The sequence below is a fragment of the Aulostomus chinensis genome, chromosome 17, assembly GCF_037954235.1.
Source record: "Aulostomus chinensis isolate RoL2024-O1b breed Wild chromosome 17, RoL_Achi_v1.0, whole genome shotgun sequence".
NCBI lineage: Eukaryota > Metazoa > Chordata > Actinopteri > Syngnathiformes > Aulostomidae > Aulostomus > Aulostomus chinensis.
In genome coordinates, this window is record NC_141336.1 from 17,024,770 (window position 1) to 17,049,394 (window position 24,625).

The 24,625-nt window shown below is 42.0% G+C and overlaps 1 long non-coding RNA gene across 5 annotated transcripts in view; it reads left to right on the top strand.

Annotated features, from left to right (window-relative positions):
- Window positions 1–24,625, top strand: part of LOC147246527 (uncharacterized) — a 326,594-nt gene that overhangs the window by 264,191 nt on the left and 37,778 nt on the right. Inside the window, exon 6 of one of the 5 annotated variants that reach the window (XR_015109779.1) lies at window positions 22,573–22,630. The exons of the other annotated variants lie outside the window; for them this stretch is intronic. This is a non-coding gene — a long non-coding RNA (uncharacterized LOC147246527). Of the gene's footprint in view, window positions 1–22,572; window positions 22,631–24,625 lie in introns of those variants that run through there. 5 annotated transcript variants of the gene reach the window in all.

Consider the following 24,625-nt stretch of genomic DNA (forward strand, 5'->3'; position numbering starts at 1 on the left):
CTTAATGATGTTTGAGGAATCATTCCAGTTCCGATTTACTACGGACTCCATGAGCTAAAGCTTTCAAAAAATAAATAAATAAGGTAGCTAATGTTACATTTTCTGGCATCTAAAAGCCATTGAAAACATTTGATACTGCCAACCGTTTTGCTTTGTTTCCAAGAAACATGCCTTCAGGCTGAGCCAGGTTTAATGTCAGTGTAAAACAATCCATAATAAAAGTGACTTGGAAAAAAAAATTAAAAAAAAAATCCCAAACCTAATCTAAATCACTTCACTTTAAAAGCCTATTTGTGTTCTACTATCCACAGATTCTGGGTGAATATATGGGATCCCTGACAGGCTTGTTCTGTACAATCCACTTATCTCGCTTGTAGCATCTGGGCACGGATATGATGGAGTGGACGCCATCCAACATGGCACCCCGACAAAGTCAACAGTGTAGTTTGCTCCACACAAGGACATCTGACTTGATCGTCTCTCATTTTCTCTCGCTTTTTTTCCCGCTCTGTCTGTCAACTGCGGGTGCGGCGATGGACCCTGCTGCCAGCGTAGAACGCGGACGACCCCGCAGCAAGCAGTCAGCTGAAGTGATATTAACTAGAGACTCGTTTGAATTTAACACCCTCGCTACATCTTTATTTTATTTTTCAGTCAGGTCAGAAGATCAACTCTGAGAAGAAAAAATTTAAAAAAAAGACTTTCAGAAATATTTGTGACAAAATTAATCTGCAGACTAATTTTATAAATGATCTCCAGGTGTCGCGAGCTGTCATGGCCGCTATCAGTCATCTTGTTTCTAAGTGCATTAGCAGGTTTGACCCCAGAGCCATATTAAATGTTCCAGCATGCCCCCCCCCCCACACACACACACTCTTTGTTTATTCAGTGTGTGTGTGTGCGCTGTGTAATAGTGTGAGGTTTTTTTCCAATAGTTGGATGATATTTGGTGAGTGTTAAGATCATTAGCGGTCTATCCGAGCCCTCAAGGGATCATCTTCATTTGTGTCTCCTTCTTTATCAAGATGTTTTGAATATTAAACATTTCTTCAATCATAATGAAGCAGCGTTGCATATCCACACATTGATCTGCGCGTTTCCATAATTCTCTGTGATTTTTCCTCTTAAGATTTATTTCCAGCTTGATGCACGCCAACAGAACTAGCAGCTGTGTAAAAGGTCATCAGTCTTGGGGAACCTCTCCCTTCTCTCGCTCGTCCTGTCTCTTTTCTCTCTCTCTCTCTCTCTCTGTCCCTCATATGTATCTGTTTGTTTACTCTTCATTTCAGATCAGCGTAAATGACATTAGCGTGACGCCCTGTTGCTGTCGCGCTGGTTTTAAAGTGACACGTTTGAGAACAAGTACCTGAAGACAAAGATGCTAATCGGCTGAACAGCATGCTTTGCTCTTCGGTCCTGCCCGGTGTCGTCACCGCTCTCTATCTGTGAGCCACTCATCTGCCTCATCAACCATCCACCGCGGTTCATGACAGGTGCTGGTGACAGTGGTATTTACACCCTCAGTCCCCGCAGCGCAAAACTTTAATATTCATGTACGCTGATAAAGGGAATTACTTCTTGATTGCACTGAGGGACACTGATACATCTGGTAGATAGAGAGAGGCGCTAGTTTGAGGATTCAGATCATGTTTTCTGTATTTATTTTTGGGGGAGAGCAAAGTCTTTTAGCTCCAGTTATTTCTTATCTTACTCGGCACACATTTGCTCCTCTACAAGCTCAAAAGTGTCTCACAATACATACGACGTGTGGGACTTAAAGAATAAAAGCCCATGAAAACATATAGGGTGTTCAGATGTTTCATCATCTACTGGTTGAACAGAAGCAGTAAAAACTTGATTTTAAGCCCATTTGTTTTCTTGGTGTTGTCCTCGTTTCACACACAACCTCCACTATGTCTGCTATCAATGCTGCTACCACCTGATCTTTCACCACTCTGAGAAAATGGGGGGCAACTGCCAAACTGGACAGTATAGCAGATGAAGAAAAAAAAGTCTTCATTGTTATTGTCCAGATTACAGCAAAATCTATCCCCTGCCTTTAGCCCAGTGAATCCCTGGACAGCCATGTGTAGGACTCAGAGACCAAAGTTCAGTTCTTCCTGCCAGGCCCTTTGTCAGGACTCACATCAACCAACAGGAATAGTAACCTAGTGTCTCTTGAAATGAGACTTGATATCCATGTCAGATGGTGGGGGGTTGAATCCGCTGGTCAGCCGGGACTTCTCCGAGGGGAGTTTCTTTTCTTTTCTTTTTTACAACTTCCTGGGTTCTCTACGGATGACCGACACCAAAAATATGCTTCCCTCGCGCCCGGTGAAAGCCTGGGATAGGCTTAAGCCCCCTGTGCACCTAAACAGGAAGAGTGGCTGATGATGGATGGATGGATGGAGGGATGGATGAGCTAGTTAGCTGCATGAGGCTCTTTATGGTTCTTGCATGTCTCTTGTGCATATATGGACATTTTTTTGCTGCAGAATCATTCTTTTTTCCTCTCTGTGTCCAATTTGTTCACCCTTGTGCTGACACGTATCGTTAGTGCAGGTGGAGATGTTGACTCTAAACTATCAACACCATTCAAGTCAGAAATTAAACTTGGACTGGTTTTATGAAGCTGCCTGTGTGACTCTCTTACCTGAACCTGCAGGGCATTTTCTCCTGACACTGGCATCTCTGGGTAAAGAATGACCCTCATTTCTGTGGACACGCCACTGTGTCCGCTCCCCCAGATCTGAGCGCCCATTCCATTTCATGGTGCATCGCCCCCGCGCGTGATTATGCCATGCTTTCAGGTGCAGAGGAGGAAATGTTTCGTGAAACTGATGTCCCTGTCAGTGCTGTGCAGCTCTCCCTTCTTTTTGGTGAGCGTGTCACTTTGCTGATTGGTGAATTACCATTCCAGTGTCACTCGCGGTCCCGCCCCTGCCCCCAGCTCACTGGCCCTGGCAGCAAATGAGGAGCCGCATATGTTATAGAGACCATACTTTCCTGGCCTCATTTGCATCGGCTGAATGGAAATCAAATGGTTTAATGTCAAGGCAAAGCTGGTAAATAGTGGCAGCGTCAACATATTAAACACACACACCACTACATAAATGTCATGTGCTGAGAGGCTGAGCAAGAAGTAAGAGGAGAGTTTTTTTCCTACATGATGAGTGGAGGTGATGCTCCGGTTGTGTGTTTGTGGTGGGGAGTTGAGCGCCTCTCACACCAAAAACGAACAATGACATCATGTTAATGTGTTTCTCTTAGATCTACAAGGAAAAGCTGAACAACAGCCAAAGAGAATATATAACAGCAAGGAGAAGAGAGAAGATATGACTTGGATATGTCTTCTAATTAATTAGTCATTTGCTGATTCTTTGGGCAGCTGAGATTACAAAATAGAATCTTCTCAGCATTTCTCTGAAACGAACGCTTAACCGTCTCTCCTGCTCGCCTCCACAGTCCCTCACTCACTGACTTGTTTTTAAATCCCGATTCCCTCGAGTATTACTTAAAAGTAACACGAAGCTGATGTTTCTGCAATTTATTCAGAGCTTCTTTGTACACACAAAGTCCTTTAGGTGTCTGTGATGACATAATTGGCAAACCCTCGTAATTTCATGCAATCAGTTGCTGTCTTAACACAGTTAAGGACTATTTACCTTTACTGAGTCAAAGACACACGAGGTAGCGAAGAGCAAGTGCTCCTTTTGCATGCATTTGGAAAATCTATGCATTTATGTGACACATCGTGTCTGCTCATGCACATACATGATCTTCGATGCATGTTTTGGAGCAACTATGTGTCTGTCCGTTGTGTATGTGTGTGTCTCTTTCTTGGCAGGACAGCGTAGCGCACTGGGATTCTCCTTTGGGTCTGTCTTGGTCTATTCTAGACCAGAGACGCTGGCTCAGTAGACTGGAATCCTTCAGGGCTCCAGGGACATCTGATTCCCCCACTGCCTAAGCACTGAACTAAATGCTCCTGCATTATTCATGTGTATATCACTTTATTGCTGTGCAAGGTTTTCACTCAAAGTTTCTGCCGCACCATTTATTGTACAACCCCTAGACGTTAACTGACAAACTTTACGCCGATCTTTCTCCCCCCTCATCCCATTTTTTACTAAGACAAGATACCGTTGAAAGAAATGATTCCCATACAAATTAAACAGCGTCAACACAGGCTGCGTCGCAGAAGGGTCATGCTAGCTGCACCGCAGAAAAGCATCAGCAACTTCTTTCAGGCACACTGGCTGAGGGTCAAACCTACTTTGGCAGAGCACAAATCCTGATCTGCAATCACTGCAGTTTTGTGCATTAAAAAAAAAAAGGAATAGAAACCTGAACTATGAGAAAAAAACCTCCTTGAATCGCATGTATTCGCATAAAATGTGAGTAAAACAGTAAAAGAAAACCTGTTAAGCAGTGCTATGCTGTTGATTTATTTTAATGGTCACTTTGGGAGCTGTAATTTGTTATGCTGTTGATGTGTACTTGGTTATACTGGAAGAAATTCATTTCTATGAATTATTGTAAAAAAAAAAAAAAAGCGAGACAGAGAGAGAAACACCTTCCACACTCACTACAGTTCAACGGCATATTACGACCCCCAAAATGACCATCAAAATAAATGATCACATCTCTCAAAGAAGAAGCGAGTAACCATTGCAGGGCTGGTTTGAATATGTAGAAAAATGAGAAGAGGTTTTAGTAAGAACGTCAGGCTGTAGTGTTGCATCATGAAAGGAAAACAGCTTCAACGATCAGTTAGGGTTTATCTGGCGCAATGTAATAAATAAGAATAAAAGTGAAACCAGAACTTTCCCATGATAATTACTGTGGTTGGAGATGCCACGGGTGCATTTTTTCTTAGATTTTTCTGATCATTGTTTTTTTTTTTTTTTTTTTTGTGGGACCTGCCGATACCAGTTTCTGAAGATTCCACACATCCGTCTAAAAACTACACTTGACAGTTTGCAAGAACATAAAGCTAAACTTTTCAGTGGGAACTTACATTTTCATAATTACAGAAAATATTACTTTTTAAGTTTCCCTCCTGTAACTTACTCAGATTCTGCTGATTTGGTCGTTGTCTCTTGGTTCATGTGTTTCTATCACGTGCACATAAAGTACATATTATATTGTTTCCTTTTAAGGTTTTTGCATTTGGGAGCTTGCACATGGCGTTTTATTTTGAAAATTTACCAGCTATTTTATGTCACTCATGCGCGGATTTCCTGTTTGACTCAAGCAGTTCTGCGTGGATTGATGCACCGTCAGTCACAAATAGACTCACCACGCTTCCCGGAGAAGCAGCGCACCCTGGCAGGTGACCGGTTAGGAATCAAAAACGTGACGCTGGCTGGCCGGTCTTTGGTCAGGCCGGGTACACAAAAAACTCTGGTCCCTGATCAGGCAATCGGCGCATCCCAATTTTCGGTACAAGATCGAGAGAAGGTATAAAGCACCTTTTCTTTGAAGGACTCTTGAATGGTTCAACTTTGATGGGCATTAAAGAAGTGGCCAACACGAGAAAGTGTCTTGTAGCAGTGTGTCTGATGCATTCGTGTCTCAGTTTGACTGACTGGATGAGGTTGTATTGTTTGGGGTGCTGTTGATCAAAATTATTGTTGACCAAATCTCATACATCCCTTTTAAAAACATAGAACCATAGTCCACTGAAGGGCAGCGACCCCCCCAGCTGAGCTCTGATCGATAATGTCATGCTGGACCGTTGCAGAGAGTCTGCCCAAGTTCTCTTCCTGCAGTTACCAAACAAAGTAAGGGAATTCTATGGATCAAAAGATCTACTCAATCCACTCTTCGGTTCCCCCTGGTGAAAAACAATGAGCGTAGAGATTTCCCAGTCCTAGCAACAGATAAACATCCAGCGAAGCAGAGGTAGAGCAGGGCTGACTGGGGGGAGCCATGCTGTTTCCGAGGAGTGGTGTTGAAGATAATGTGGTATGACATGCCATTTTGATCTGGACCGCTTTAACACAAGACGCTTCAAGCAATACAGAGGGAAAATACAGGTTGTGCTAATTACCTGAGTGAGTCAGACAGGGATGGTGAGTGAGTGAGAGAGAGAGAGAGAGGGAGAGAGAGAGAGCGAGAGGGAGAAATGTGAAGCTCTGCCAGCAAACTTCCACACCCTTGACCTGAATTATCGTCTCGCTGCCGGCTTTCTTGCCGGTCAACGCTGCACCGCTGGCTCGCCCTTGCTGTGTTAGTTGCTCCTATCTGACATGTTTGGTGGCAGTTCAACTTTGATACGACAACATCGTTTTATTCATCGGCGCCCACTTGCCTGTGAGCTTTAGTTGGGTTAGACTTTCATTGGGATCAGAGCAAGAAAAGACAAGATGGGAAATCCCTATGGGGGGGGGTTCCTGAATCATCTAGGTTGTCTGAAGAATTGCTGTACATGGTTGGCAAGCTAATTGGGCTCTAGCATAACCAGTGAAAAGGTATGACAGCAAGGCCTTTAAAATGTCGAAGCAAGACATCGGCGCAATCCTGAGCTCACCCTCTCAGAAACACAGCACGCCAGTTGTGATATTACCACTGATAGATAAAGCGAACAAGACCCCCTCCTCGCTGAGCTACGTGTGAGTCGTCTTGCCATGTCTGCCGGGCGCGAAGGCTGCAGCTGAAATTGCCTCAGTCAAGGCATCTACGCTCTCTGTGTGCAAAAATAAAGGCTGACTAAATAGAAAGGACAGCTTTTTTAAAATGTCGCATGGTTGGGGTCCTGCTGAAATCCCCCCCCCCCCCCCACACACACACCTACCTCACTTTCTCTATCTATCTTGATCGATAAAGCTGCCTTTGACAATGCTACATGTTGTCACCATGACATTTGGTCACCCCCCCCCCCCCTCACCTGGCTCACTGCTGAATAGGAATATAACAATGAGATTTAATACAGGATCAATAGCTACACTCCTATGATACATTTCCTTGCATAATGAATACTGATGGATGAAAACAAATACCTGCATGGGGAATTTGTATTCTGGACAGCGTGTGTGTGTAATAGCCGCGCCGATGATGTTTCATTATGGTTTTTCTGCTTGTGTGTTTTTTCTCTCTCCATCCATACAATCAAATAAAGCATATACACATGATTTAATCAAGGCTATGGCAGTAATGTCAACTCAACCTCTTGTGTATTTATGAAGACTTCTGCTCATGTGTTTGTGTGTGTGCGCGTACATCTATGTGATACCATGAATACTATGCTATTGTTTGCATTTCATTCAACAGATATAGGCTTAGTGCAATATGTATAATAAATACTGAAAATGAATTGATCTTTACATGTGTGTACATATATATATATATACAGTATATACATATATATATATAGTGTTGTTATGTTCCTGGGGTGTGCATTCATAATGTTTGAACTGCCTGCTTGGATTTGTGACTGGAATATACACAAGGTTTATTTGTAGTTTTTTGTATGGAGTCCGACCGAACCACATGAGTTGTTTACTGTAGACGGTGAGCGCACTGTACTCGTTGTATGTTTATACTATGCATATTTCTGAATGCATGCCGATGTGTAAGTGGATACTTAAAAGCATTTGCCGGTGTGTATGAATATTTGTATCAGTGCGTGCAATGTAACTTGTATTAACAGGATGAGTATTGGAATTACTCTGTGCCTAACTCCCTTCATTAGTGTCTATCCAAAACACAATAGGTACCCTGCAGCCTGCTGTTGTTTGATAGTCAGCTCAGTGCATTGTTTGGTGTTTGGGCTTCGGGCCCTGTGACTGGGGCCCTTGCTTGTCTGATGCCTCGAACGCCCACTGTTTAAACATCTCTCCACGTGTTTCCCTTTTGATCAGCGTCTGCCATTCTTACTGATTTTCCAAATCACTGATGCTTGTCAAAGAATTAATTACCTGGATCGTTGCTCTGCTGACTCCGGCACCAGCTGCAGGGTTCACTAGAGAGACCTCGGCATTCTCCCAGCATTCCCGGCTAATCACCCACAATCCATTTCAAAGTCAACCTGATTGGCCCACTACCAGGAGAATAATGTGGAATTAGACTGTGTCCTGACAGTAACAGTTTCATATTTGCATACAGTATACGGCAGATTAGCTTACGGGAGCCGCCAGTGGGAGGTGAATATCAGCATCAGCGACACTGCTAATGGCAGTTGCCTCCTACAGTTTATTAGTTAAGTAATGGTGTAAAGCATTGTCCTGAGCGCACATCCTCACTGTGTTATTAGTTGTTGTGCAGCACAATGTGGTCATTAACCACGAGAGATGCAAATTCAAACAGCTTTCTAGAAAGACAGAATTATTTACCAGATATGATCTCAAAAATCCCCAATAGCACAAAAACACTCATACTTGTAGAATGCTGACTTGTAGAGTGTAGCTGCAGCTTGCTGCGAGGCGCACAGGGATGAGAGAGAGAGAGAAGCTATAAATACACCCAGTCTGCTCGTTGGTTTGTCTGCCGGCCTGTCCGTCTGCCTGTCTGCTGCTGGTGTGTCTGCAGGGTTGCAGCAGCATGACATCAGCCTGGCTCGAAGCACTCGCTGACCTCTGTCACAGCGATAGGAGCGCAATGCGCGCCAGACAGTCATATAACAGCATAGACGATGCAGGCAGGGCATAAACGCTAAGACCTCAGTGCAGAGGGAGATGCATTACAACGTGGGAGAAAAGCACAGAGGAGTGAAGAGACAGGTTACCTTCCAGTAGTTCTCAAAGATCCATGTTTAAATCTCACTTAAAAAAGGAGATCAATGGGACGTGAATAGGAGAGAATGTAACTTTAAATTTGTCTTGCATATGGAAAGACAAGACATCAGAACCAAAAAAAGGAAGGGGGGGGGCAGATACTGTGCCAAAAGGAAGCAAAATATGTTTAAAAAAAAGCAAATAAAAGCAGCCTGTACAACTGGAGGGCTCCAGTGTTTAAGTTGATTTACTGCAGCATGGTGACATTTCCAGCAAAACTGCTCTTCGTCATCTGATATATACACGCACGCACGCACGCACACTCACACACACACACACACACACACACACACACACACACACACACACACACACACAAACTCACGCTGCTACCTTGAAGCATGCAAACAACCACTTAGAGCAAACATCTTACCGTACATGTGACGGGACATTTTAAGAATAAAATTTAGAGAAAGCAGGTGTTTTTAACCATGTTCTTGTTGTTAGCTCAACCAGAATTGATTGAATTAGACCAGCGAGGTGTATCTGTGTGCCAGTGGCAGGCTGTGTGTATCCTAACATGTGTATCTGTGTGTCAGTGGCAGGTTGTGTGTATCCTAACATGTGTATCTGCCTGTGTGATATCCCTATAGCCATTACCTAGTTTCATTCTTCACCCGGGGCTAAGTAAGAAATGGCAGTCTTCTGTTCTGACAAGTTGTCATTCAGGTAATTTTCTCTTTTTTTTCACCTTTTCCTTTCACAATCCATCTCGCGTTGCCTCCCTAGCAACTCCGAGGCTTGTGTGGCTGACAGAAGAGAGACTTTTGCATGATGACTTCACGGGAAGTAAGATTTGAGTTAAGGAACGCAGGGGGGTGGGGGTGGGGGTACCAATATGACAATATATCACAATACTGTTTATATCCTCATACAGTATCAATTTTCCAGCTCTTAAAATAGAGTATTTTTAATAATTAATGTTTTAGACGGGTTGCAAATCCGTAAGTGCTCCCATGGGTGTCACTACGCTGTGCTGATATCGTGGTACGTATCGTATCGTATTGTATCGTATCGTATCGTGAGGTCCTTGCCAATACTCACCCCTCATGAATACTCAGAACTGGGATCAGGAGAACCCTCAACCTGACACAAACTACATGTTTGAAACTCATAATTATTTATCATTTAAGATGAGATGAAGTGGTTTTTATCTCACGACCTTAACCTGATTACTGCAAAGGTTTATCTTACCCTCTCGTAATTTTACCTGCATATTTTACATTCTGTCGTGTCTCATTCCATTATTTAATTTCTCAAACCAGCCTTGAATATTCAGCAGGTTTCCACAAGCCTATTTCTCCTGTTATGATCCTATTTCACAGCATTTAAAGTACTAATTTTCAAGCTCAAAGGTACCCAGTATTCCTAATGAAGACTATATTTTGGTGTATGAGTCTGTAGTTGCCTCAGCACAATAATTTTATTAACTATGAATTATAGAATTAGGGAGCATTTTCTCCGCTAAATAAACTTGTGAACGTGGCTTTCGGAGACAGCTATTGAGGCTTCGGGATAAATGATAGCCACAGTGTTCATTGCATCGGTTTGAACACCAGTTTAGGAAGCTAATGTGTCGATATTTGATTCGAAATATTATGACCATATACAATGTTGTATTTTATAACGCCTTTAAGTGTTGCGTTTTCGTAACGTTGCTTCAGGAGTCCAATGTATCACTAATGTTTTATTTTAGTATTGCATTACCATCCTCTTTTGCTTTGATTAAACTTTCTTTTGTGCTATCCATGACAATATGTTTCAATTTAGCCATCACATTTTTAAACTCTTCATTCATTTTGCCAACATCACTTTCTTTTATTTTTATTTGTTTTTTTTGTTGTTGTTGTTTTTGTTTTGTTTTTTTACCTTTGCAAAGCATTGTCTACCACAGTATGAAAGCAATCAGGTGAAAACACATTGCTTGTGCTCTGGGCATTGCTGTGCGGAAAAAAAAATAAAGCCTCATCTCAAGACAGAGATATGGCATAACACCTTTGGATCCATGAAAAAGCACCTTGCACTGAAGTGAGAAATTGGCTACGAGTCATTATGCACAAACACCAAATGCCTTGGCATTTTCTGTCCCTGCCAAACAATCATCTTCCTCTCCTCTGTCTATTTGCAATTAATGATTGAATTTCAGCCCCCAAAAATCCCATTTCAGCTTTGTGTATGTATCCCCAATACACACAGCTGCTACCAGTACACAGCATGCACAGCAAAGCTTATCTCCAGCCTTTAGATGGGGGCCTATGGAAACAGTCTTGATTATTTCCCTCTTTCTCCAAAGCACCGCTGTGTGCTTTGGGATTAGAGGCTTTCTGTGGCGGCTGCACATGCACACTCACTGGCTGCAGGCGAGAGAGTTCTTCTGCTCAATAACCCCCCCCACACACACACACACACCCACACACACACGCACACACACACCTCACCCCACCCCATCTCTCCGCGCTCAGTACTCAGCCCACCCACCCCTTCCTCTCCCCCTCCTGCTCACCACCTCCCGCTCCATGCACAACGCACTAGCCAGTCCTAGGAGTATTACATCACCCTGATGTAATGTCTAACCAATCACAACACAGTGGCGCTAAAACCTTCCAGGATTATGGAAGTCGGTAGCTCAGACTGGGTAATGAGAGAGAGAGGCAGAGAGACACAGAGACTAGCAGCATCACTCAAACATATTTTCAAGAATAGCCTCTGGATCAATTGTGCTCTGATTCCTAAAGAACAGAAATAAAATTACTCAAGGTGCCTTCTAGACTCGCACTTGACGGTTCCTGAAAAATCTGCCGGGGAATGAGCTGCAGGAGAGTTCCGGGAGGATTTTCTGCTCTGTGTCATCAGGCTTGTTGATGAAATCAGAGATAATATCATACAGCATAAGTGACACTTTGGTTCCTTCAAATGTGTTTTACTCCTTCACTCATTTGCGCTTGATGATGTCTCTGAACTCCGGGTTATCATTATTCAGGTATTTGATTTGGATGCATTTGAACTCTATTTCCACTCACTTTTTATTTGCTTCAATGCAGTGTGTCCCTTTAGTTCTCGTTGTCTTGATGATTTCAAATCTTTTTTTCTTTTTTTTTTAGTTGTTTCGTAGAAAAATTGGACACTGGAACTGATAAATATGACCTTCACAGTTCACTGCACAACAGATTTTGCATGTGCGTGCCCTCCATTTTATTTGTCTTTGTTTTACTGACGCTTCCTCTTGTTTTATGTCTTTGCCTGATTATTTTCCTGCATGCAGCATATCTCTTAATCGTAGGTAGTAGAATTTCTTTGAGTTTGATTTCAACCAGACTTGCCGGAGGGGTGTAGCTTAGGCCGAGATAGAAGCTTTACATTTTTTGAGATCCATTTAACAGCAAAAAAAATAATAATAATAAAATCCCCAAACTTCTATTTTATACATCAAGTTTGGTTGAGGTCTGTGTAGTCTCTGAGTGTATACATCCTCTGTTTTAAGTACCACATTCATGAGTTGCTCAAAATGTATTTGCGCTCTCCTACCCGTCACTTCATTAGGCCCAATCGTACCATCTAATGCAACACAACAACAGCTCTGCCGTAAAGTCAGACTTTAAAAAGAAAATAGTGTTCATTCATTATTCATTTTATATATGCCGGAGTGGAAGAATGTTGTAAACACTTTTCAATCCCATGACCTCATTAATAAGCATAACGGAGGATTTTGACCGTGTCAACAAACAAAGAGTAGAAGCTCGCTGTATTGCGATCCATTATATTGTACAGGAGTGAGCGCATTCTCCAAGTGTCTGACTTTCTATTCACTTTCCCGGTTATAGGTTTGCACAAGAGCTCTTTCAGTGAGGGGTGATATAAATGAGTAAAATGAGCCAATCATCTCGTCCTAATAAAGTGTGCGTGTCTACCTCTGTATGTCGGGGTTAGAGGGCGGTCTTTAGTGTCCTCTGAGCCATGTCTGCCTATTAACTCAGCTCTTTGTTGTCTTCGCTCTCTATGGAAGATCAAGAGTGTCTATCATGATGATTGACACCGCTAGTATCACCTATTTTTTCCTCTTCTTCTTTTTTTTTTTTCCCTGACTGCATACACACACTACACACCTACACACCCTGCCCCTGCAACCATCACCTCCATCGCGCCACTCAAACACACGTACACTTGAACTCCTACACATACCCTGCAGGCACAGACAGCCTCAGACAGTATAGCACGGCAGTGTGCACGAGTGCCATAGCGGTACGCTGGGTGAGCCACATTCTCACATGCATGTCCATGTAACCAAATGTATGTAGGTGCAATGGGAACATTTGGGGGGGGGAGGGGGGGACTGCATTGTGTAGGACAGCATGTGAATTCTGAGCTCTGACAGGAAAGCCTCGCTCGGGGAATGATGAAGCACTAATGGGATAGCAGTTGGCAGCATGCTGCAGAGAAATGCTCACTTCCAGAATCAATGTTCCATACCACCCATACTTATCTGCACTTGCGTTGTTTCACAGCGCAGTGGTAAAAAAAAAAAAAAATTGCAACTGTTTGAGTGTTTCCACTATTTCTTATATAGTCGGGCTTGTGTATGTATGTGGAAGGTTCATACCAAAGTCGTCAAGGTAAAACAGTTTTGATCGGTATCAAGGGGCCCTCATACGTTCCAGTTTCTGAACCAATTCTCAAGTCAAAAGCATACATAGCAGTTTTTGCAGGAGCTGACATCAGGTTGGATATTTAGTGTGTGTGCATGTATGTGTAAGCACAACTTAGGTCATTCCATCTCTCTGATACTTGAAGTCCCATTTGTGTGTGTGTGTGTGTGCGTGCGCGCGCGCGCGTGTCAGTGCGTCAGAGGTGTCAGGTTTGCTTTCACTTCAAGCCTCGGTGGGGGCAGACATTGGGAAAAGGGCAGCTGGTTTACCTGACGCTCTCCTGCTTCCTCCCCAGCGACGGGGAGCATCCACATCCAAAGCTTTATTTCATCGGCTCTCTTTCCCTACTTTGAACGGGCCACAGGCTACTACGAGGTTCTAGTCCCAGCAGTACTACACTGCGACTGTAGCCACAGTCACTTTCTCTCTTTCTTGCTCACACCATGTCATTCGAATGTGCGGTGTAATCCCAAACTGAAAGCCTAATATTGTTTACAGTACTTTCTGGGGTCTACCTTGAGCGGACATGTTCCGTGACATGGTTTTATAGCCAGTATGCAACCGGTGCTGTTGTATAACACACGCCTGAGGCCATTTTCACAAAGGTAGCCTTGACTTAGAACCTGGTAAACAGTCGACTTCCCCTGTAAGTGACTACCTAGCACGAAGCTAACTTGTTGAGTATCCTGAGAAGGATTAATGCTGCGTTAGAACAGAACGAGTTCCTCCCAAACACCACTAGAGTGCCACGCTCACATGGTATCACCCTTATATGCAGTACACGCAAGATCAGCTTCTTCAAATCACATTCACTGTGTGGAAAAATAACATTTTAAGAGGATATGTCAGTAAACTTGACGTCTGGTTTGTTTTAGGCGCAAAAAAAGAAAAAAAAAACAGGTTAAGAAAATATTATGGTGTGGTTTTAATAGTTTAACTCAAACAGGACTCCATCTCTTCCGAGTTTCCATGAGTACAAAAACCACTCTGTTCAGATTGGGAAGGTTTGGAAAACATTTTAGTGCATGTTGTGAAATGTAGCGTTAAAAAACAAGACTGGATCTGGACTGTAGTCCGGTGTTTGTTCGTACCAACCGAGACCTCGTCCCACCTCTGCGACGGTGGCTACAGGTAATCTCGCTCTCAGAGACCTCAAGAGATGCACTGGCGGTAGGAACCAGTACCCACCTTGTGAAGGCGATCCCTCTCACATGCCAGTAGTCGAGGGTTCAAGTCCAATGGTGGGCGGTGTACTTGTAGCAACAGAAAGCACCTGACAGTGAAATGATTTCAGTGCAGCAAATCTCCTGGTTTGGCAGATTATAGAATGATTTTCATCAAATTAATACAAGTGAAAGCCAAGTATTAAAAATAGCTTCTAAATGTCTTCCTACTGAGAGAACACGGAGCAAGTGATTTACTGTGCAGAGATTTACAGAAGGCCTTTAAGCTGGTGGAGAACAAAAAACAAAAAGAAATTCTGTTGGACACATTTAATGTACAATATATACACCTTTGGACTGCCAAAGAGGTAGAAGAATGAGACTTTAGTGTGGGGATCTCGTTAGAAATATATATTCAAATATCATTCTGAGCACAGCTTTCAAATTTCACACACACACGGAGACACGGAAGAGAGAGAGAGAGAGAGAGAGAGAGGGAGAAAGTGAGAGAAACAGACAGAAACAGAGTGGAAAGATTAATGTAAATCTCAAAATAAGGCATTAATATTTCATTAGTGCCTCTTTTTTCTCCCTGAGTGACAGAAGAGGGGAGATAGTGGCCGATTTAATGATTTTAGAGTCTCTGCCTTTCATTCTCTCTCTCTCTCTCTTTCTCTCTCTCTCTCTCTCTCTCCCCCTCCCTCTCTACCTCCCTCCCATGTCACTGCCTCCCCCAGTCAGCAGATGGGCTTAGCCTCATTTTTATGAATTCCTCACAGACCCAGCTGCACATAATTACAGTCAATTCTGCCTTATCTCTCAAATTAAAAAGATTAGATTATTTGTGAAAGAAATGTATGCAGCTCCTCTCAACTGATAGTGGCCACTAGACTACATAGACAGGTTATATACCCACCACCACCCCTCCTGACTCTACACACACACACACACACACACACACACACACACACACACCCCACAGCAGATATCAACTGACTTCATTTCAATACAGATACGACGTCACTGCACAATTTTATCTTCAATAAAACGTCTGTTTTTAAAGATCACACTCGTGTTTTATTTATTTATTTATTTATTTGCTTATCCACGACTTCGGTCATGGATTCTTTCTGTAATCACAGATGAATCGACGCCGAAGAACCTTTGTTGAACCGATTCCATATCTGCAACGCAATAACAAGGTGTTCAGATGCAATATTGAGCACAGATGTGGAGCGTTTGTACTCCACGCTGCGTATTATCTGATGACTTTATTTCAAAGTTTGTGGACGAATCTTTTCCTTTTTTTTTCTCTTTTTTTTCAAAATGTGGAGCAATACATCAGTTTGTCAGTCTATTGATCGTCTACAGTAATGTTGTTTGATTAGTCTCCTCTGGCTCCATGCAGAAACAGTCATTTCTGAGTGGGGATGCAATATAATTCCGATTTCCCTCAAGGCACCCGAGGGATTATTTCAGCTGCTGTCACCCCCCAGCATTACCAATTGATTGGCTGATTGAGAGCAAATTCATTCCAGGTCATGGACTGTATATTCATCCCACTAGAAGATAAAATGTTCCTCAATCATACATATATTCAACTGTGTTGTTTTGGTGTTATTGTTGTTGTTGTTGTTGTCATATAACATCACCGGTATTGATTATGTTTCTTTGATAGGATTCATGAGATTTTTATGACGAATGTAGGGAAAAGGTTTATGTTTATAGATTTATTGCGTTTCTTTTGTAGGATATTTCCTTAGAACAGCACAAAAGGTGGCCTGACATCAGCAGTTCAATATTTCCCAGTACTGTTGAAAAATGAGTCATTTTACGATGGAGATTAGTTCGGTTTTACGTTAGAGTTATGGTTTTGTGTTAAAATGGCATCTTAACATTTACAGAGATTATATTCTGAGCTGAGATTGAGAGGGATACTGAAGGAAATGACAGGCCAGCATAAAAGTTTCGGCTTTAGTTACTGACCGACAAACTAATTCAGTTCAGGTTATGAATGAATGAGGAAATGAAACGGTTAGTTTGAGGTGTTTTTTTTAATAAAATGTTTTAATTTTTTTATTAACTTGCCAACATTCAATGCATATATACAATATTTGTGTAGCACATCCTATCATAGTTACCAACCAGTAACCGCCATCCCTTCCCCACGAGACAAAAGTACAGTTAAAATAACGACATGAATATAAGTAAGACAAAGTTTGGCTCCTTTGCTTCTTTGCTCAGCTCCTCTCAGGCAACACAGTTGCATCTTATCTTATCTTTTACCTGATCTTATCTCACGTTGGCTGTTGACAAAATGACAACGTGTTTAACCCTGTAGAAGACGTACTCCCTGTGATACTCTGGGGTCGCTGCAGGTCCCTGACTTGACGCGGCTCACGGTTGCGGATGCTTCAGCAACCATTTCAGTCGCCTTTAATCACAGCCTGTGATTGGACAAAAACACTCATTAAGCAAAGCCGAGTAAAAACACGTTCGCCCTTCAGATAGACATCCCTGATCGATCAGCATCATTACGCGCCGATTACATCGCAGTCTAAATGCTCTTGGAGATATTTGATTGAAGCCTGTGATGATTCTCTTAGTGGCTTGTTAATTAAGCCCGTGCTACTTTTTTGGGACTTTTATACTGAAGATATTTTATTGCAGCAGTTTGCTAGTATTCTGCATTGGTTTTTTTTGAGTTTTTTGTTGTTGTTGTTGTTATTACTCATTAGCCATAAAGTACCATAAGCGGAGGTGAATTTGGTGCTAAACCTGTCACTGGAACTGAGCTCTTTAATGGTTGTTGTGCATGGTAGACTGGATTATGCAGCTTGTATTTCAAAATGACACCTTTCATTCTGTTTTAAAACAAACAATATACAATGACTATAAAGAGGCTTTTGTTTACTGCACATGATAATAATTATCATAATGGTGTCATCAAAAGATTAGTTGCTGTAATGTTGCGCATAAAACCTGAGCTTTTCTCACGTGTAATGTGTTCAAGAATTTTAGGTTGACTTTCTTTTCTTTCTTTTTCCGGTATTTATTGTGCAATAAAATGATGATCGAACAAATGAAGGACACATTTCTAGCTAAAACAGGCTTGTGGGGTCTTTGTAATTGTCGTATGTGAGGACACCAGTGTCGATAAAGATGGAGCAGTTTTCATCATACTGGTTTAATTTAAGTTTTTGTACATGAAGTTTAGTTGAAGCTCGCCAGATTCGTCCTTCGGATACATTCATGCTGTGCTGTGCTTGGTTTATGGAAACTAATTTCCCCATTCAGACAGGGAACAGTGAGTATCCGTTACATTCGCGTGTGTCTGGGCAAGGTTCACAACAGGCCTCTGTCCTACATACTGGAACGACTGTGACATTACAGCCGTGCAAAGACACTTCAGCCTGAACACTGAACAAGTGTTTCTCCATTAGTCAATTATAGGTGAGCAAAGTTATTGTTTAGCTACCTCACTTAAAGTAATACTTTACCCAAAAAGTGTATTTCTGCATGTATTAACTTTGTATATTTAATGTATTTAGCTTGAAGCTAATGGCGCCTCATGGCCAGTACCACCTCAATGTTACTGATAAGCAGGTGGCAGTTTTTTGACTTAATCCAAGTGGTTACACGATAAAATGAATGAAATCTGTTTAAAAGCCCCTCATCAGTTCCCTTTACACTTCAAATTTCACCCTCCAAATCAATAGGGGGTAGCGAATTATCCTCCCCTATTGTATGAAAGACAGAATGCTAATTTTCTTAGCCTGGCCAGTCGATTTATTTTGGCTAGCCTGCTTGTTTGAGCTAACATTATCCTCTCAGGAATTCTCCCTTTAAAACTATGTGTTTTGCGCACAGAGCGTAGCAGTTTATATGTGCTGAAATAAAATGAAAAATGCAAGTAAAAACTGACATTTCTGCTTTATGCTTCCAAGTTTAGCCATGGGGCTACGAGTAATAATTCCTACTGAACTCTTTGCTCACTTGCTAAACCATAGAAATAATATCAGTAATTATTTAACCACACTCCTTTTAAAAGAGTGTAGAGAGTATCACATTATGATAAATGCACCTATATTTAATCCTGAATTACACACAGTTGTGCCCCTACAAGAGGTTTTCAAATGTATAATTCACAATAGTTGTCGTCCACAAAGAGCTTCTACAACATCTGGACTCATCACGGCCGTGACTTATGATAAGTGGTGTAAATAGAAAAGACTTTTAATCGAATGTGTCTTTTCCGTTAATGAAATGTCTCCGGCGTTATCTGGCTTCCTTATGACCCAAACGCTAATGTCTTACACAGAACTATTTATGTGCTCCATCCGTCTTATCGCCCCCTTCCTTCCCATCTCTCTTATCTGAAATTGTGCTGAAAAATTTTGGCACTGTAAATGATTTTGCTTATTGACCTACCCGTAGATATCAAATTAAAAAGATTTTTTTTTTTGTGGCATGATTAGCCATTTTATCTATATAATTGGACTGGAGTTTGTGCGAGAGCTGCTGATTTAAATGACTAAAAGGAAGAAAAAAAACAAAACGCAGGAACAGACGGCCGAGACAATTACTCTTTTTCATAATTCTATTTGCATACAATCAATAGTTTCCCCTGTGTTTTTTTTTTTTTTGTTGTTAAATTTTTTTTTATTTATTTATTTTGTCTAATCAAGTTATACTCGCCTGTGAGATTATTGAAAAGAAAACAACCTCAGGCATGGTGTAAAATGAGACAACATAGAATTTACTTTGCTAGGGATTAGTGTCATGAGACCAGGGAGATTTGCACAGGCAAAATGTGAACACTGCAACACAATGCATTACAATAGTTTCCGGCATGGTGTTATTCATGCAAACATCCCAAGGCTATTTATACCACTCCACTCCAATCTAATTGCGTCCAATATTTAATCCAACTTAGAGTTGCAGTGGCAGGGGTTCAAGTCCTGTGTAGCATGAATATTTAAGTGCTGAGGTGTTGAGGACAAGTGTGACAATTTGTGCTCGCCGCTGTTTTATGGACTGTCATTCAGGATGTTATGTTTTGCCAAAACAACAACAACAACAAAAAAGCCTCTTTAGAAAAATTATTTTCCACTAAATAAATATGATAATTGTGTTTACATCTGTGTGTGTTACATTTAATGGGAGATCTCTGCACCCCATTAGGGTGTGGCCTGAGAGGAATGCCTAACATGACATTATTTTCTCTTAGTTGAACAAACACATGCGTGCATGTACACGCATTTAAACACACATGCTTTTATATTGTTTTGGAGACACAAACTAAAGGAATTTCATTACCCCTCCGAAATTGATTGGGTAATGTTTTCCTAAAATCAATGCTTACTCACTCAGTATACTAATTGGATTACTTGTTTTTTCCTCTCAAGGATGTCCAAATACCAAGCTAATGTGAATTGTTTATGAAATTATTACCTTGAAAGTATTGTCATTGACTAATGCACCTATATTTATTCTTCCTTTTGCTCACACACACACTCACGCACACAGACCCTCTCACAATGATAATGTAGGTCGAGCTAGCGCTGGCTGCGAATGCCGGTAACTGGGATATTAATAGCTTTAATACTAATCATTAATGAAGCTGTCCTTATTGAGGCTGCTATGAGGACGCGCTCACCGAGTGTTTATTAATCAGGGAATAATAAGTAATCCGCGAACATTAATGGAAATGGATGAGACCTAATGGATGACGCCTGCTCTCTCTCCCACACTTTAAGCCTCCGACTTCATTACTGACAGGCAGATTAGTGGAGAGGAGAAAGAGCATAACAGACTCCACCTGTGAGCACGTAAACACACACACACGGGTGCGCGCGTGCACACACACTCTCTCTCCTGTGACAACATGATGGAATACTGTCAAGCTCATTTACTCTTCAATAGACTATATGTAATTAACAGTATCCTCTCTGAGAAGCTGGGAGAATAAAATGAGTCGACATCAAATAAATCATCTGCCAAGGTTGGCTTCTTCACGGCTTCCAGTCTTATTATGACATTCTTCAGCTTTTTTTTCTTTTTTTCACCCTCTTTCACAAACCATAGTAACTCACTAGCAAGCTGTTGCAGCCCCCCCACCCCCTAAATGTCCTTTAAACACAAATGCATAACCTGCTCTTCATCATACATTATCTAAGATCTAACGTAGAGTTTTATAATAGATCCTGAACTCTTCAGCGTATCGCTATCACATCAACCAAAGGGTTAAGCACTTAGGAGAGGACATGACAATACAAAGTTCTCCCCTAGCTGCACTATAACATGCTCTGTGAAAGTGATAAGAGTGTCTGATCATGCATCCCAGCATTCTATATCAGTCTCTCTTTAATGGACCCCCCCACCGCCGCGGCCGCCACCACCACCATCACCCAATGCCTCCTGGCGGCTGCATTATTTAGATGGAATAAAACGCTGTAAGGAAGAGAGACGGAAGCTGCTGTTTCATAAAATGGGAAGTGTGTGTCCAAATGTTGACTGTTGCTCATAACAATAAGTGTAGCTGCATTCGTGTACTGCCAAGGGATCTTTGGGGTGAAATAAATCCAGGTTCTATTATTTATTATTACTCAAATGGAAAGGAAAAGTTAAAAGTTGCTTGGTTCAGTATAGTGGCGAAAGGAAATTGATGCCCCATCCCCCCCACCGATGCTAGTGAAGGTGCATCGCTACATGTTCATAGTGTAAACTTTGAGTTTTGCTCAAGAAGAGCAAAGAACACTTCTTCTTTGCTCTGGCTTCAGTTCAGTAATCTGATTGGTTGAAATTGGCAGACGGGTGGTTCATCCAATCACCCGCCACCTTTGAAAGTGTCTGGCCTTGTCCAAACTTTTTCTCTAGCTGGACTGTGTGACGGATCTGAGAAAACATAAACCCCAACAGAGTTGTGTAAAACTGCAGTACTGATGTGAAAACCTGCGACTAAGCCGAACCCAAACCCGTTTCAGTAGCTATTCACTTGACCAGCGTTTCAATCTATATTTCAGTATTTAGGTCTTTGCTTGCTTGTCCTGATTGTCAGCAATCTGAAACTGTTAATTACAGCTGGTTTTTGGAGATCCGTCCACTACTGGGAGTCATTTAGAAAAAACCTGATTAAAACCCATTAAATTACGTATTTATTTGGAAAGTGATCAATGGTGCAAATGTTTAAAATGTATTCGATCGTTTGTTGTGGAGACAAGATATATATTTAACAATGGTATTACCTAAAGGAAAGCAGACATATGTTAGCCAAATACATTCACGCAAGACTTAAGGGATCACGAACCCTTCAGGTTCAACCCCGCCTGTATTTTTATGTTTCATAATCAGTGACCAATCAGTACATGAACCAAAGACAAAAAGTTTCAGCACAAGGCACAATCCCACCGCTGTCTCAGGTCCTCAGCGAATCCTGCAGTCAGAATCTCTTTATGTGTTTAAATATTTTTTTCTTTTTTTCCCCAGACGAAACACGCCTGACAGAATTAGTTAGACTGCTTTCGCCCCGTAAGCTGCACAGACAGCAGAGGCCTGTATAGCCTGCAGGTACGAGACGCCGCGGCTTCACCTGATGTGACACGCTTACAGTAGAAGTGACGCCCTACATCGTTCGCTCCCTTTAAAAGCATGATAACATCGTAAAAAGGAAAATCGCATTCAAAAAAAAAAAATACAGCCAATCCTGTAGATAAATATATGTCCATACATATATTGGTTTGGTTTGAAGATGAAATCATGTGACAGAACTGTCACTGAGCTGATTATGCTCAAACTTTTGAAGCAAAGCCAGGAAATTTCAAACTGAACACAGAGACCTAATTTCTCCGTCAGTGAAGCGCGGGGGGCAAACGGGACACAGACTGAAGAATCTCCAAGCCGTGTGAAAAATGCCACTGGTCATCATGCTTACGTTTTTTTTTTTTTTTTTTTTTTTTCCTGTCTGTCATTGCTGTCGCCGGGAAGCAGACCAGAGCCCCAGAAGTCTCCATCATCAGCTTTCCACCCTCGGGACAGGAGAAATCACATTATATCTGCTGTCACACAAAGTCACTGTCAAGGTGTGTGTGTGTGTGTGTGTGTGTGTGTGTGTGTGTGTGTGTGTGTGTGTGTGTGTGTGTGCGTGTGTGTGTGTGTGTGTGTGTAGACGGGAGTGCGCAGCAACTCTGGCGCGATGCTTGGGACCCAGAAATACCTTTGCCTCATCATACCCCCCCCCCCCCCCCCCCCCAGCTAGAACCAAACAGCAATCCAAACACACACTTCACGGTGATTTAAGAAACACCTCTCTCTGTCTCTGTCTCTGTCTCTCTCTCTCTCTCTCTCTCTCTCTCTCTCTCTCTCTCTCCCCTCATCTCGTTTGTACTTACAAAAATCTCTGTGTTTCAGAATTCGGGGTGATGGCGGATGGAAGCACAGGGGGATATGCAATTTAGTTAACCTTGTGTTCACTTCAGGCACTTCATCACAATTTGATAAAGAGGGTTTCATTTTAACATTGCCCCCCCGCTCCCCTTTTAGGTTTTCTAATAAGAGGAACTGCCTATCAAACCTGCGCTATGGATGATGAAACTGCAGTGCAATGGTGAATGGAGAGGTGTGGGCCAGAGCTCTGTGCTGTGTGTGTGTGCTGAACAGGCACGCTAATACACACACACTCACACTCACACTCTCTCTCTCTCTCTCTCTATCTCTCCACACACACACATTCTGCTGACCATGTTGTGTCGATGGACTTCCAGAGGGGATGGTATCTAAGGAGTTAGTGAGACTTTAAAAAAAAAAAAAAAAAAAAAAAACCTGTTGTATTGTAGCTGCCATGCTGGAGATGGAATTTAACACACACATACAAAACACACAAAAAGCTCTGGAGGGATGTGGTGTCACTTCACTCATTCAGCCATGTCTGTGAATCAATTTATCACTTTTTTATACATCAGACTCCTTCTAGCTCCAGTGTGTGTAATCTCTGTTCACTCAGCGTGGTGGCTGCATAGTGAGCGAGAGACACAGAGCTGTTGTTGACTGCAGAGCACTTTCTTACTTTCTTTCTCATTCATTGCAAACTGAAAAAAAGAAAAATCTCCAGTAGTTAGGATGAGTTTGTCTTTTTTTTTAAGGCCCTTTAGGGATTGTATCTCATAAACCTTTCATAGAGTGTTTCCAGTGAATTGTGAGTCTTTTTTTTTTTTTTTAATTCCAAAATCTGTGATTCTCTGGAGAAAACTGAGCTCGCCATGGCGTGCTTGTACTGTATCTGCGCCCGCCTGTCTGAATTCCCAGGGAACGTAACTGCGCGCGCTTTGTTATTCATGATCACTGTGTACGTTTTGGAGGCTTGTTTTAGCTTTCTCATCCATTTTATGAGTAGAAGTTGTTATTCATTCAGCACGGCGCGCTGTTTACACACGTTAATGACAGATTGGTTTAGATTGTTATTCAGTGCATTAGCATGTAGCGGCGCGGCTGGCGGCTAGACGTGCCCTGGACCTCTGGCTCTCCCAAACTCCCGCTGCAGCAGCACCATCTCACCTTCACTGCCACAGTGGAATCAGCAAAAACAGAACCCCCACCCCCCACCCCCACCCCCCCAATTCCCAATGAGATTCCAACTCTATTTCATGTCAAGACTAGCAAATGGGCTGTGTAGAGTAAAAACTTTTTTCTTTTCTTTTTTTTTATTAATGTGTTGCACCCTTCTTCCCCTTTTTCACCAACAAGGTGCATTTTTACCATATCTGGTGATCAACACAGTCAGCACATCTTGAGAACATTTCTTCCTTTTTTTTTTTTTTTGGTTCAGTGTCATTTAAAGCCTTGATGCATGTTCCTACGTCTAATAGGAAATATACCTATTAACTAGGAATAAACAATTTGTGCTTTTCATGCATTTGTTCTGCTTCACTTCCTGGAAATGCATTTACATGCTGAAATATTATTAGAAACAGGACACACATGTACAGTAATTGTAAGATGATAGATTATCACACAGCATAAAGAAGATGTAGCTTATTCTCTCTGT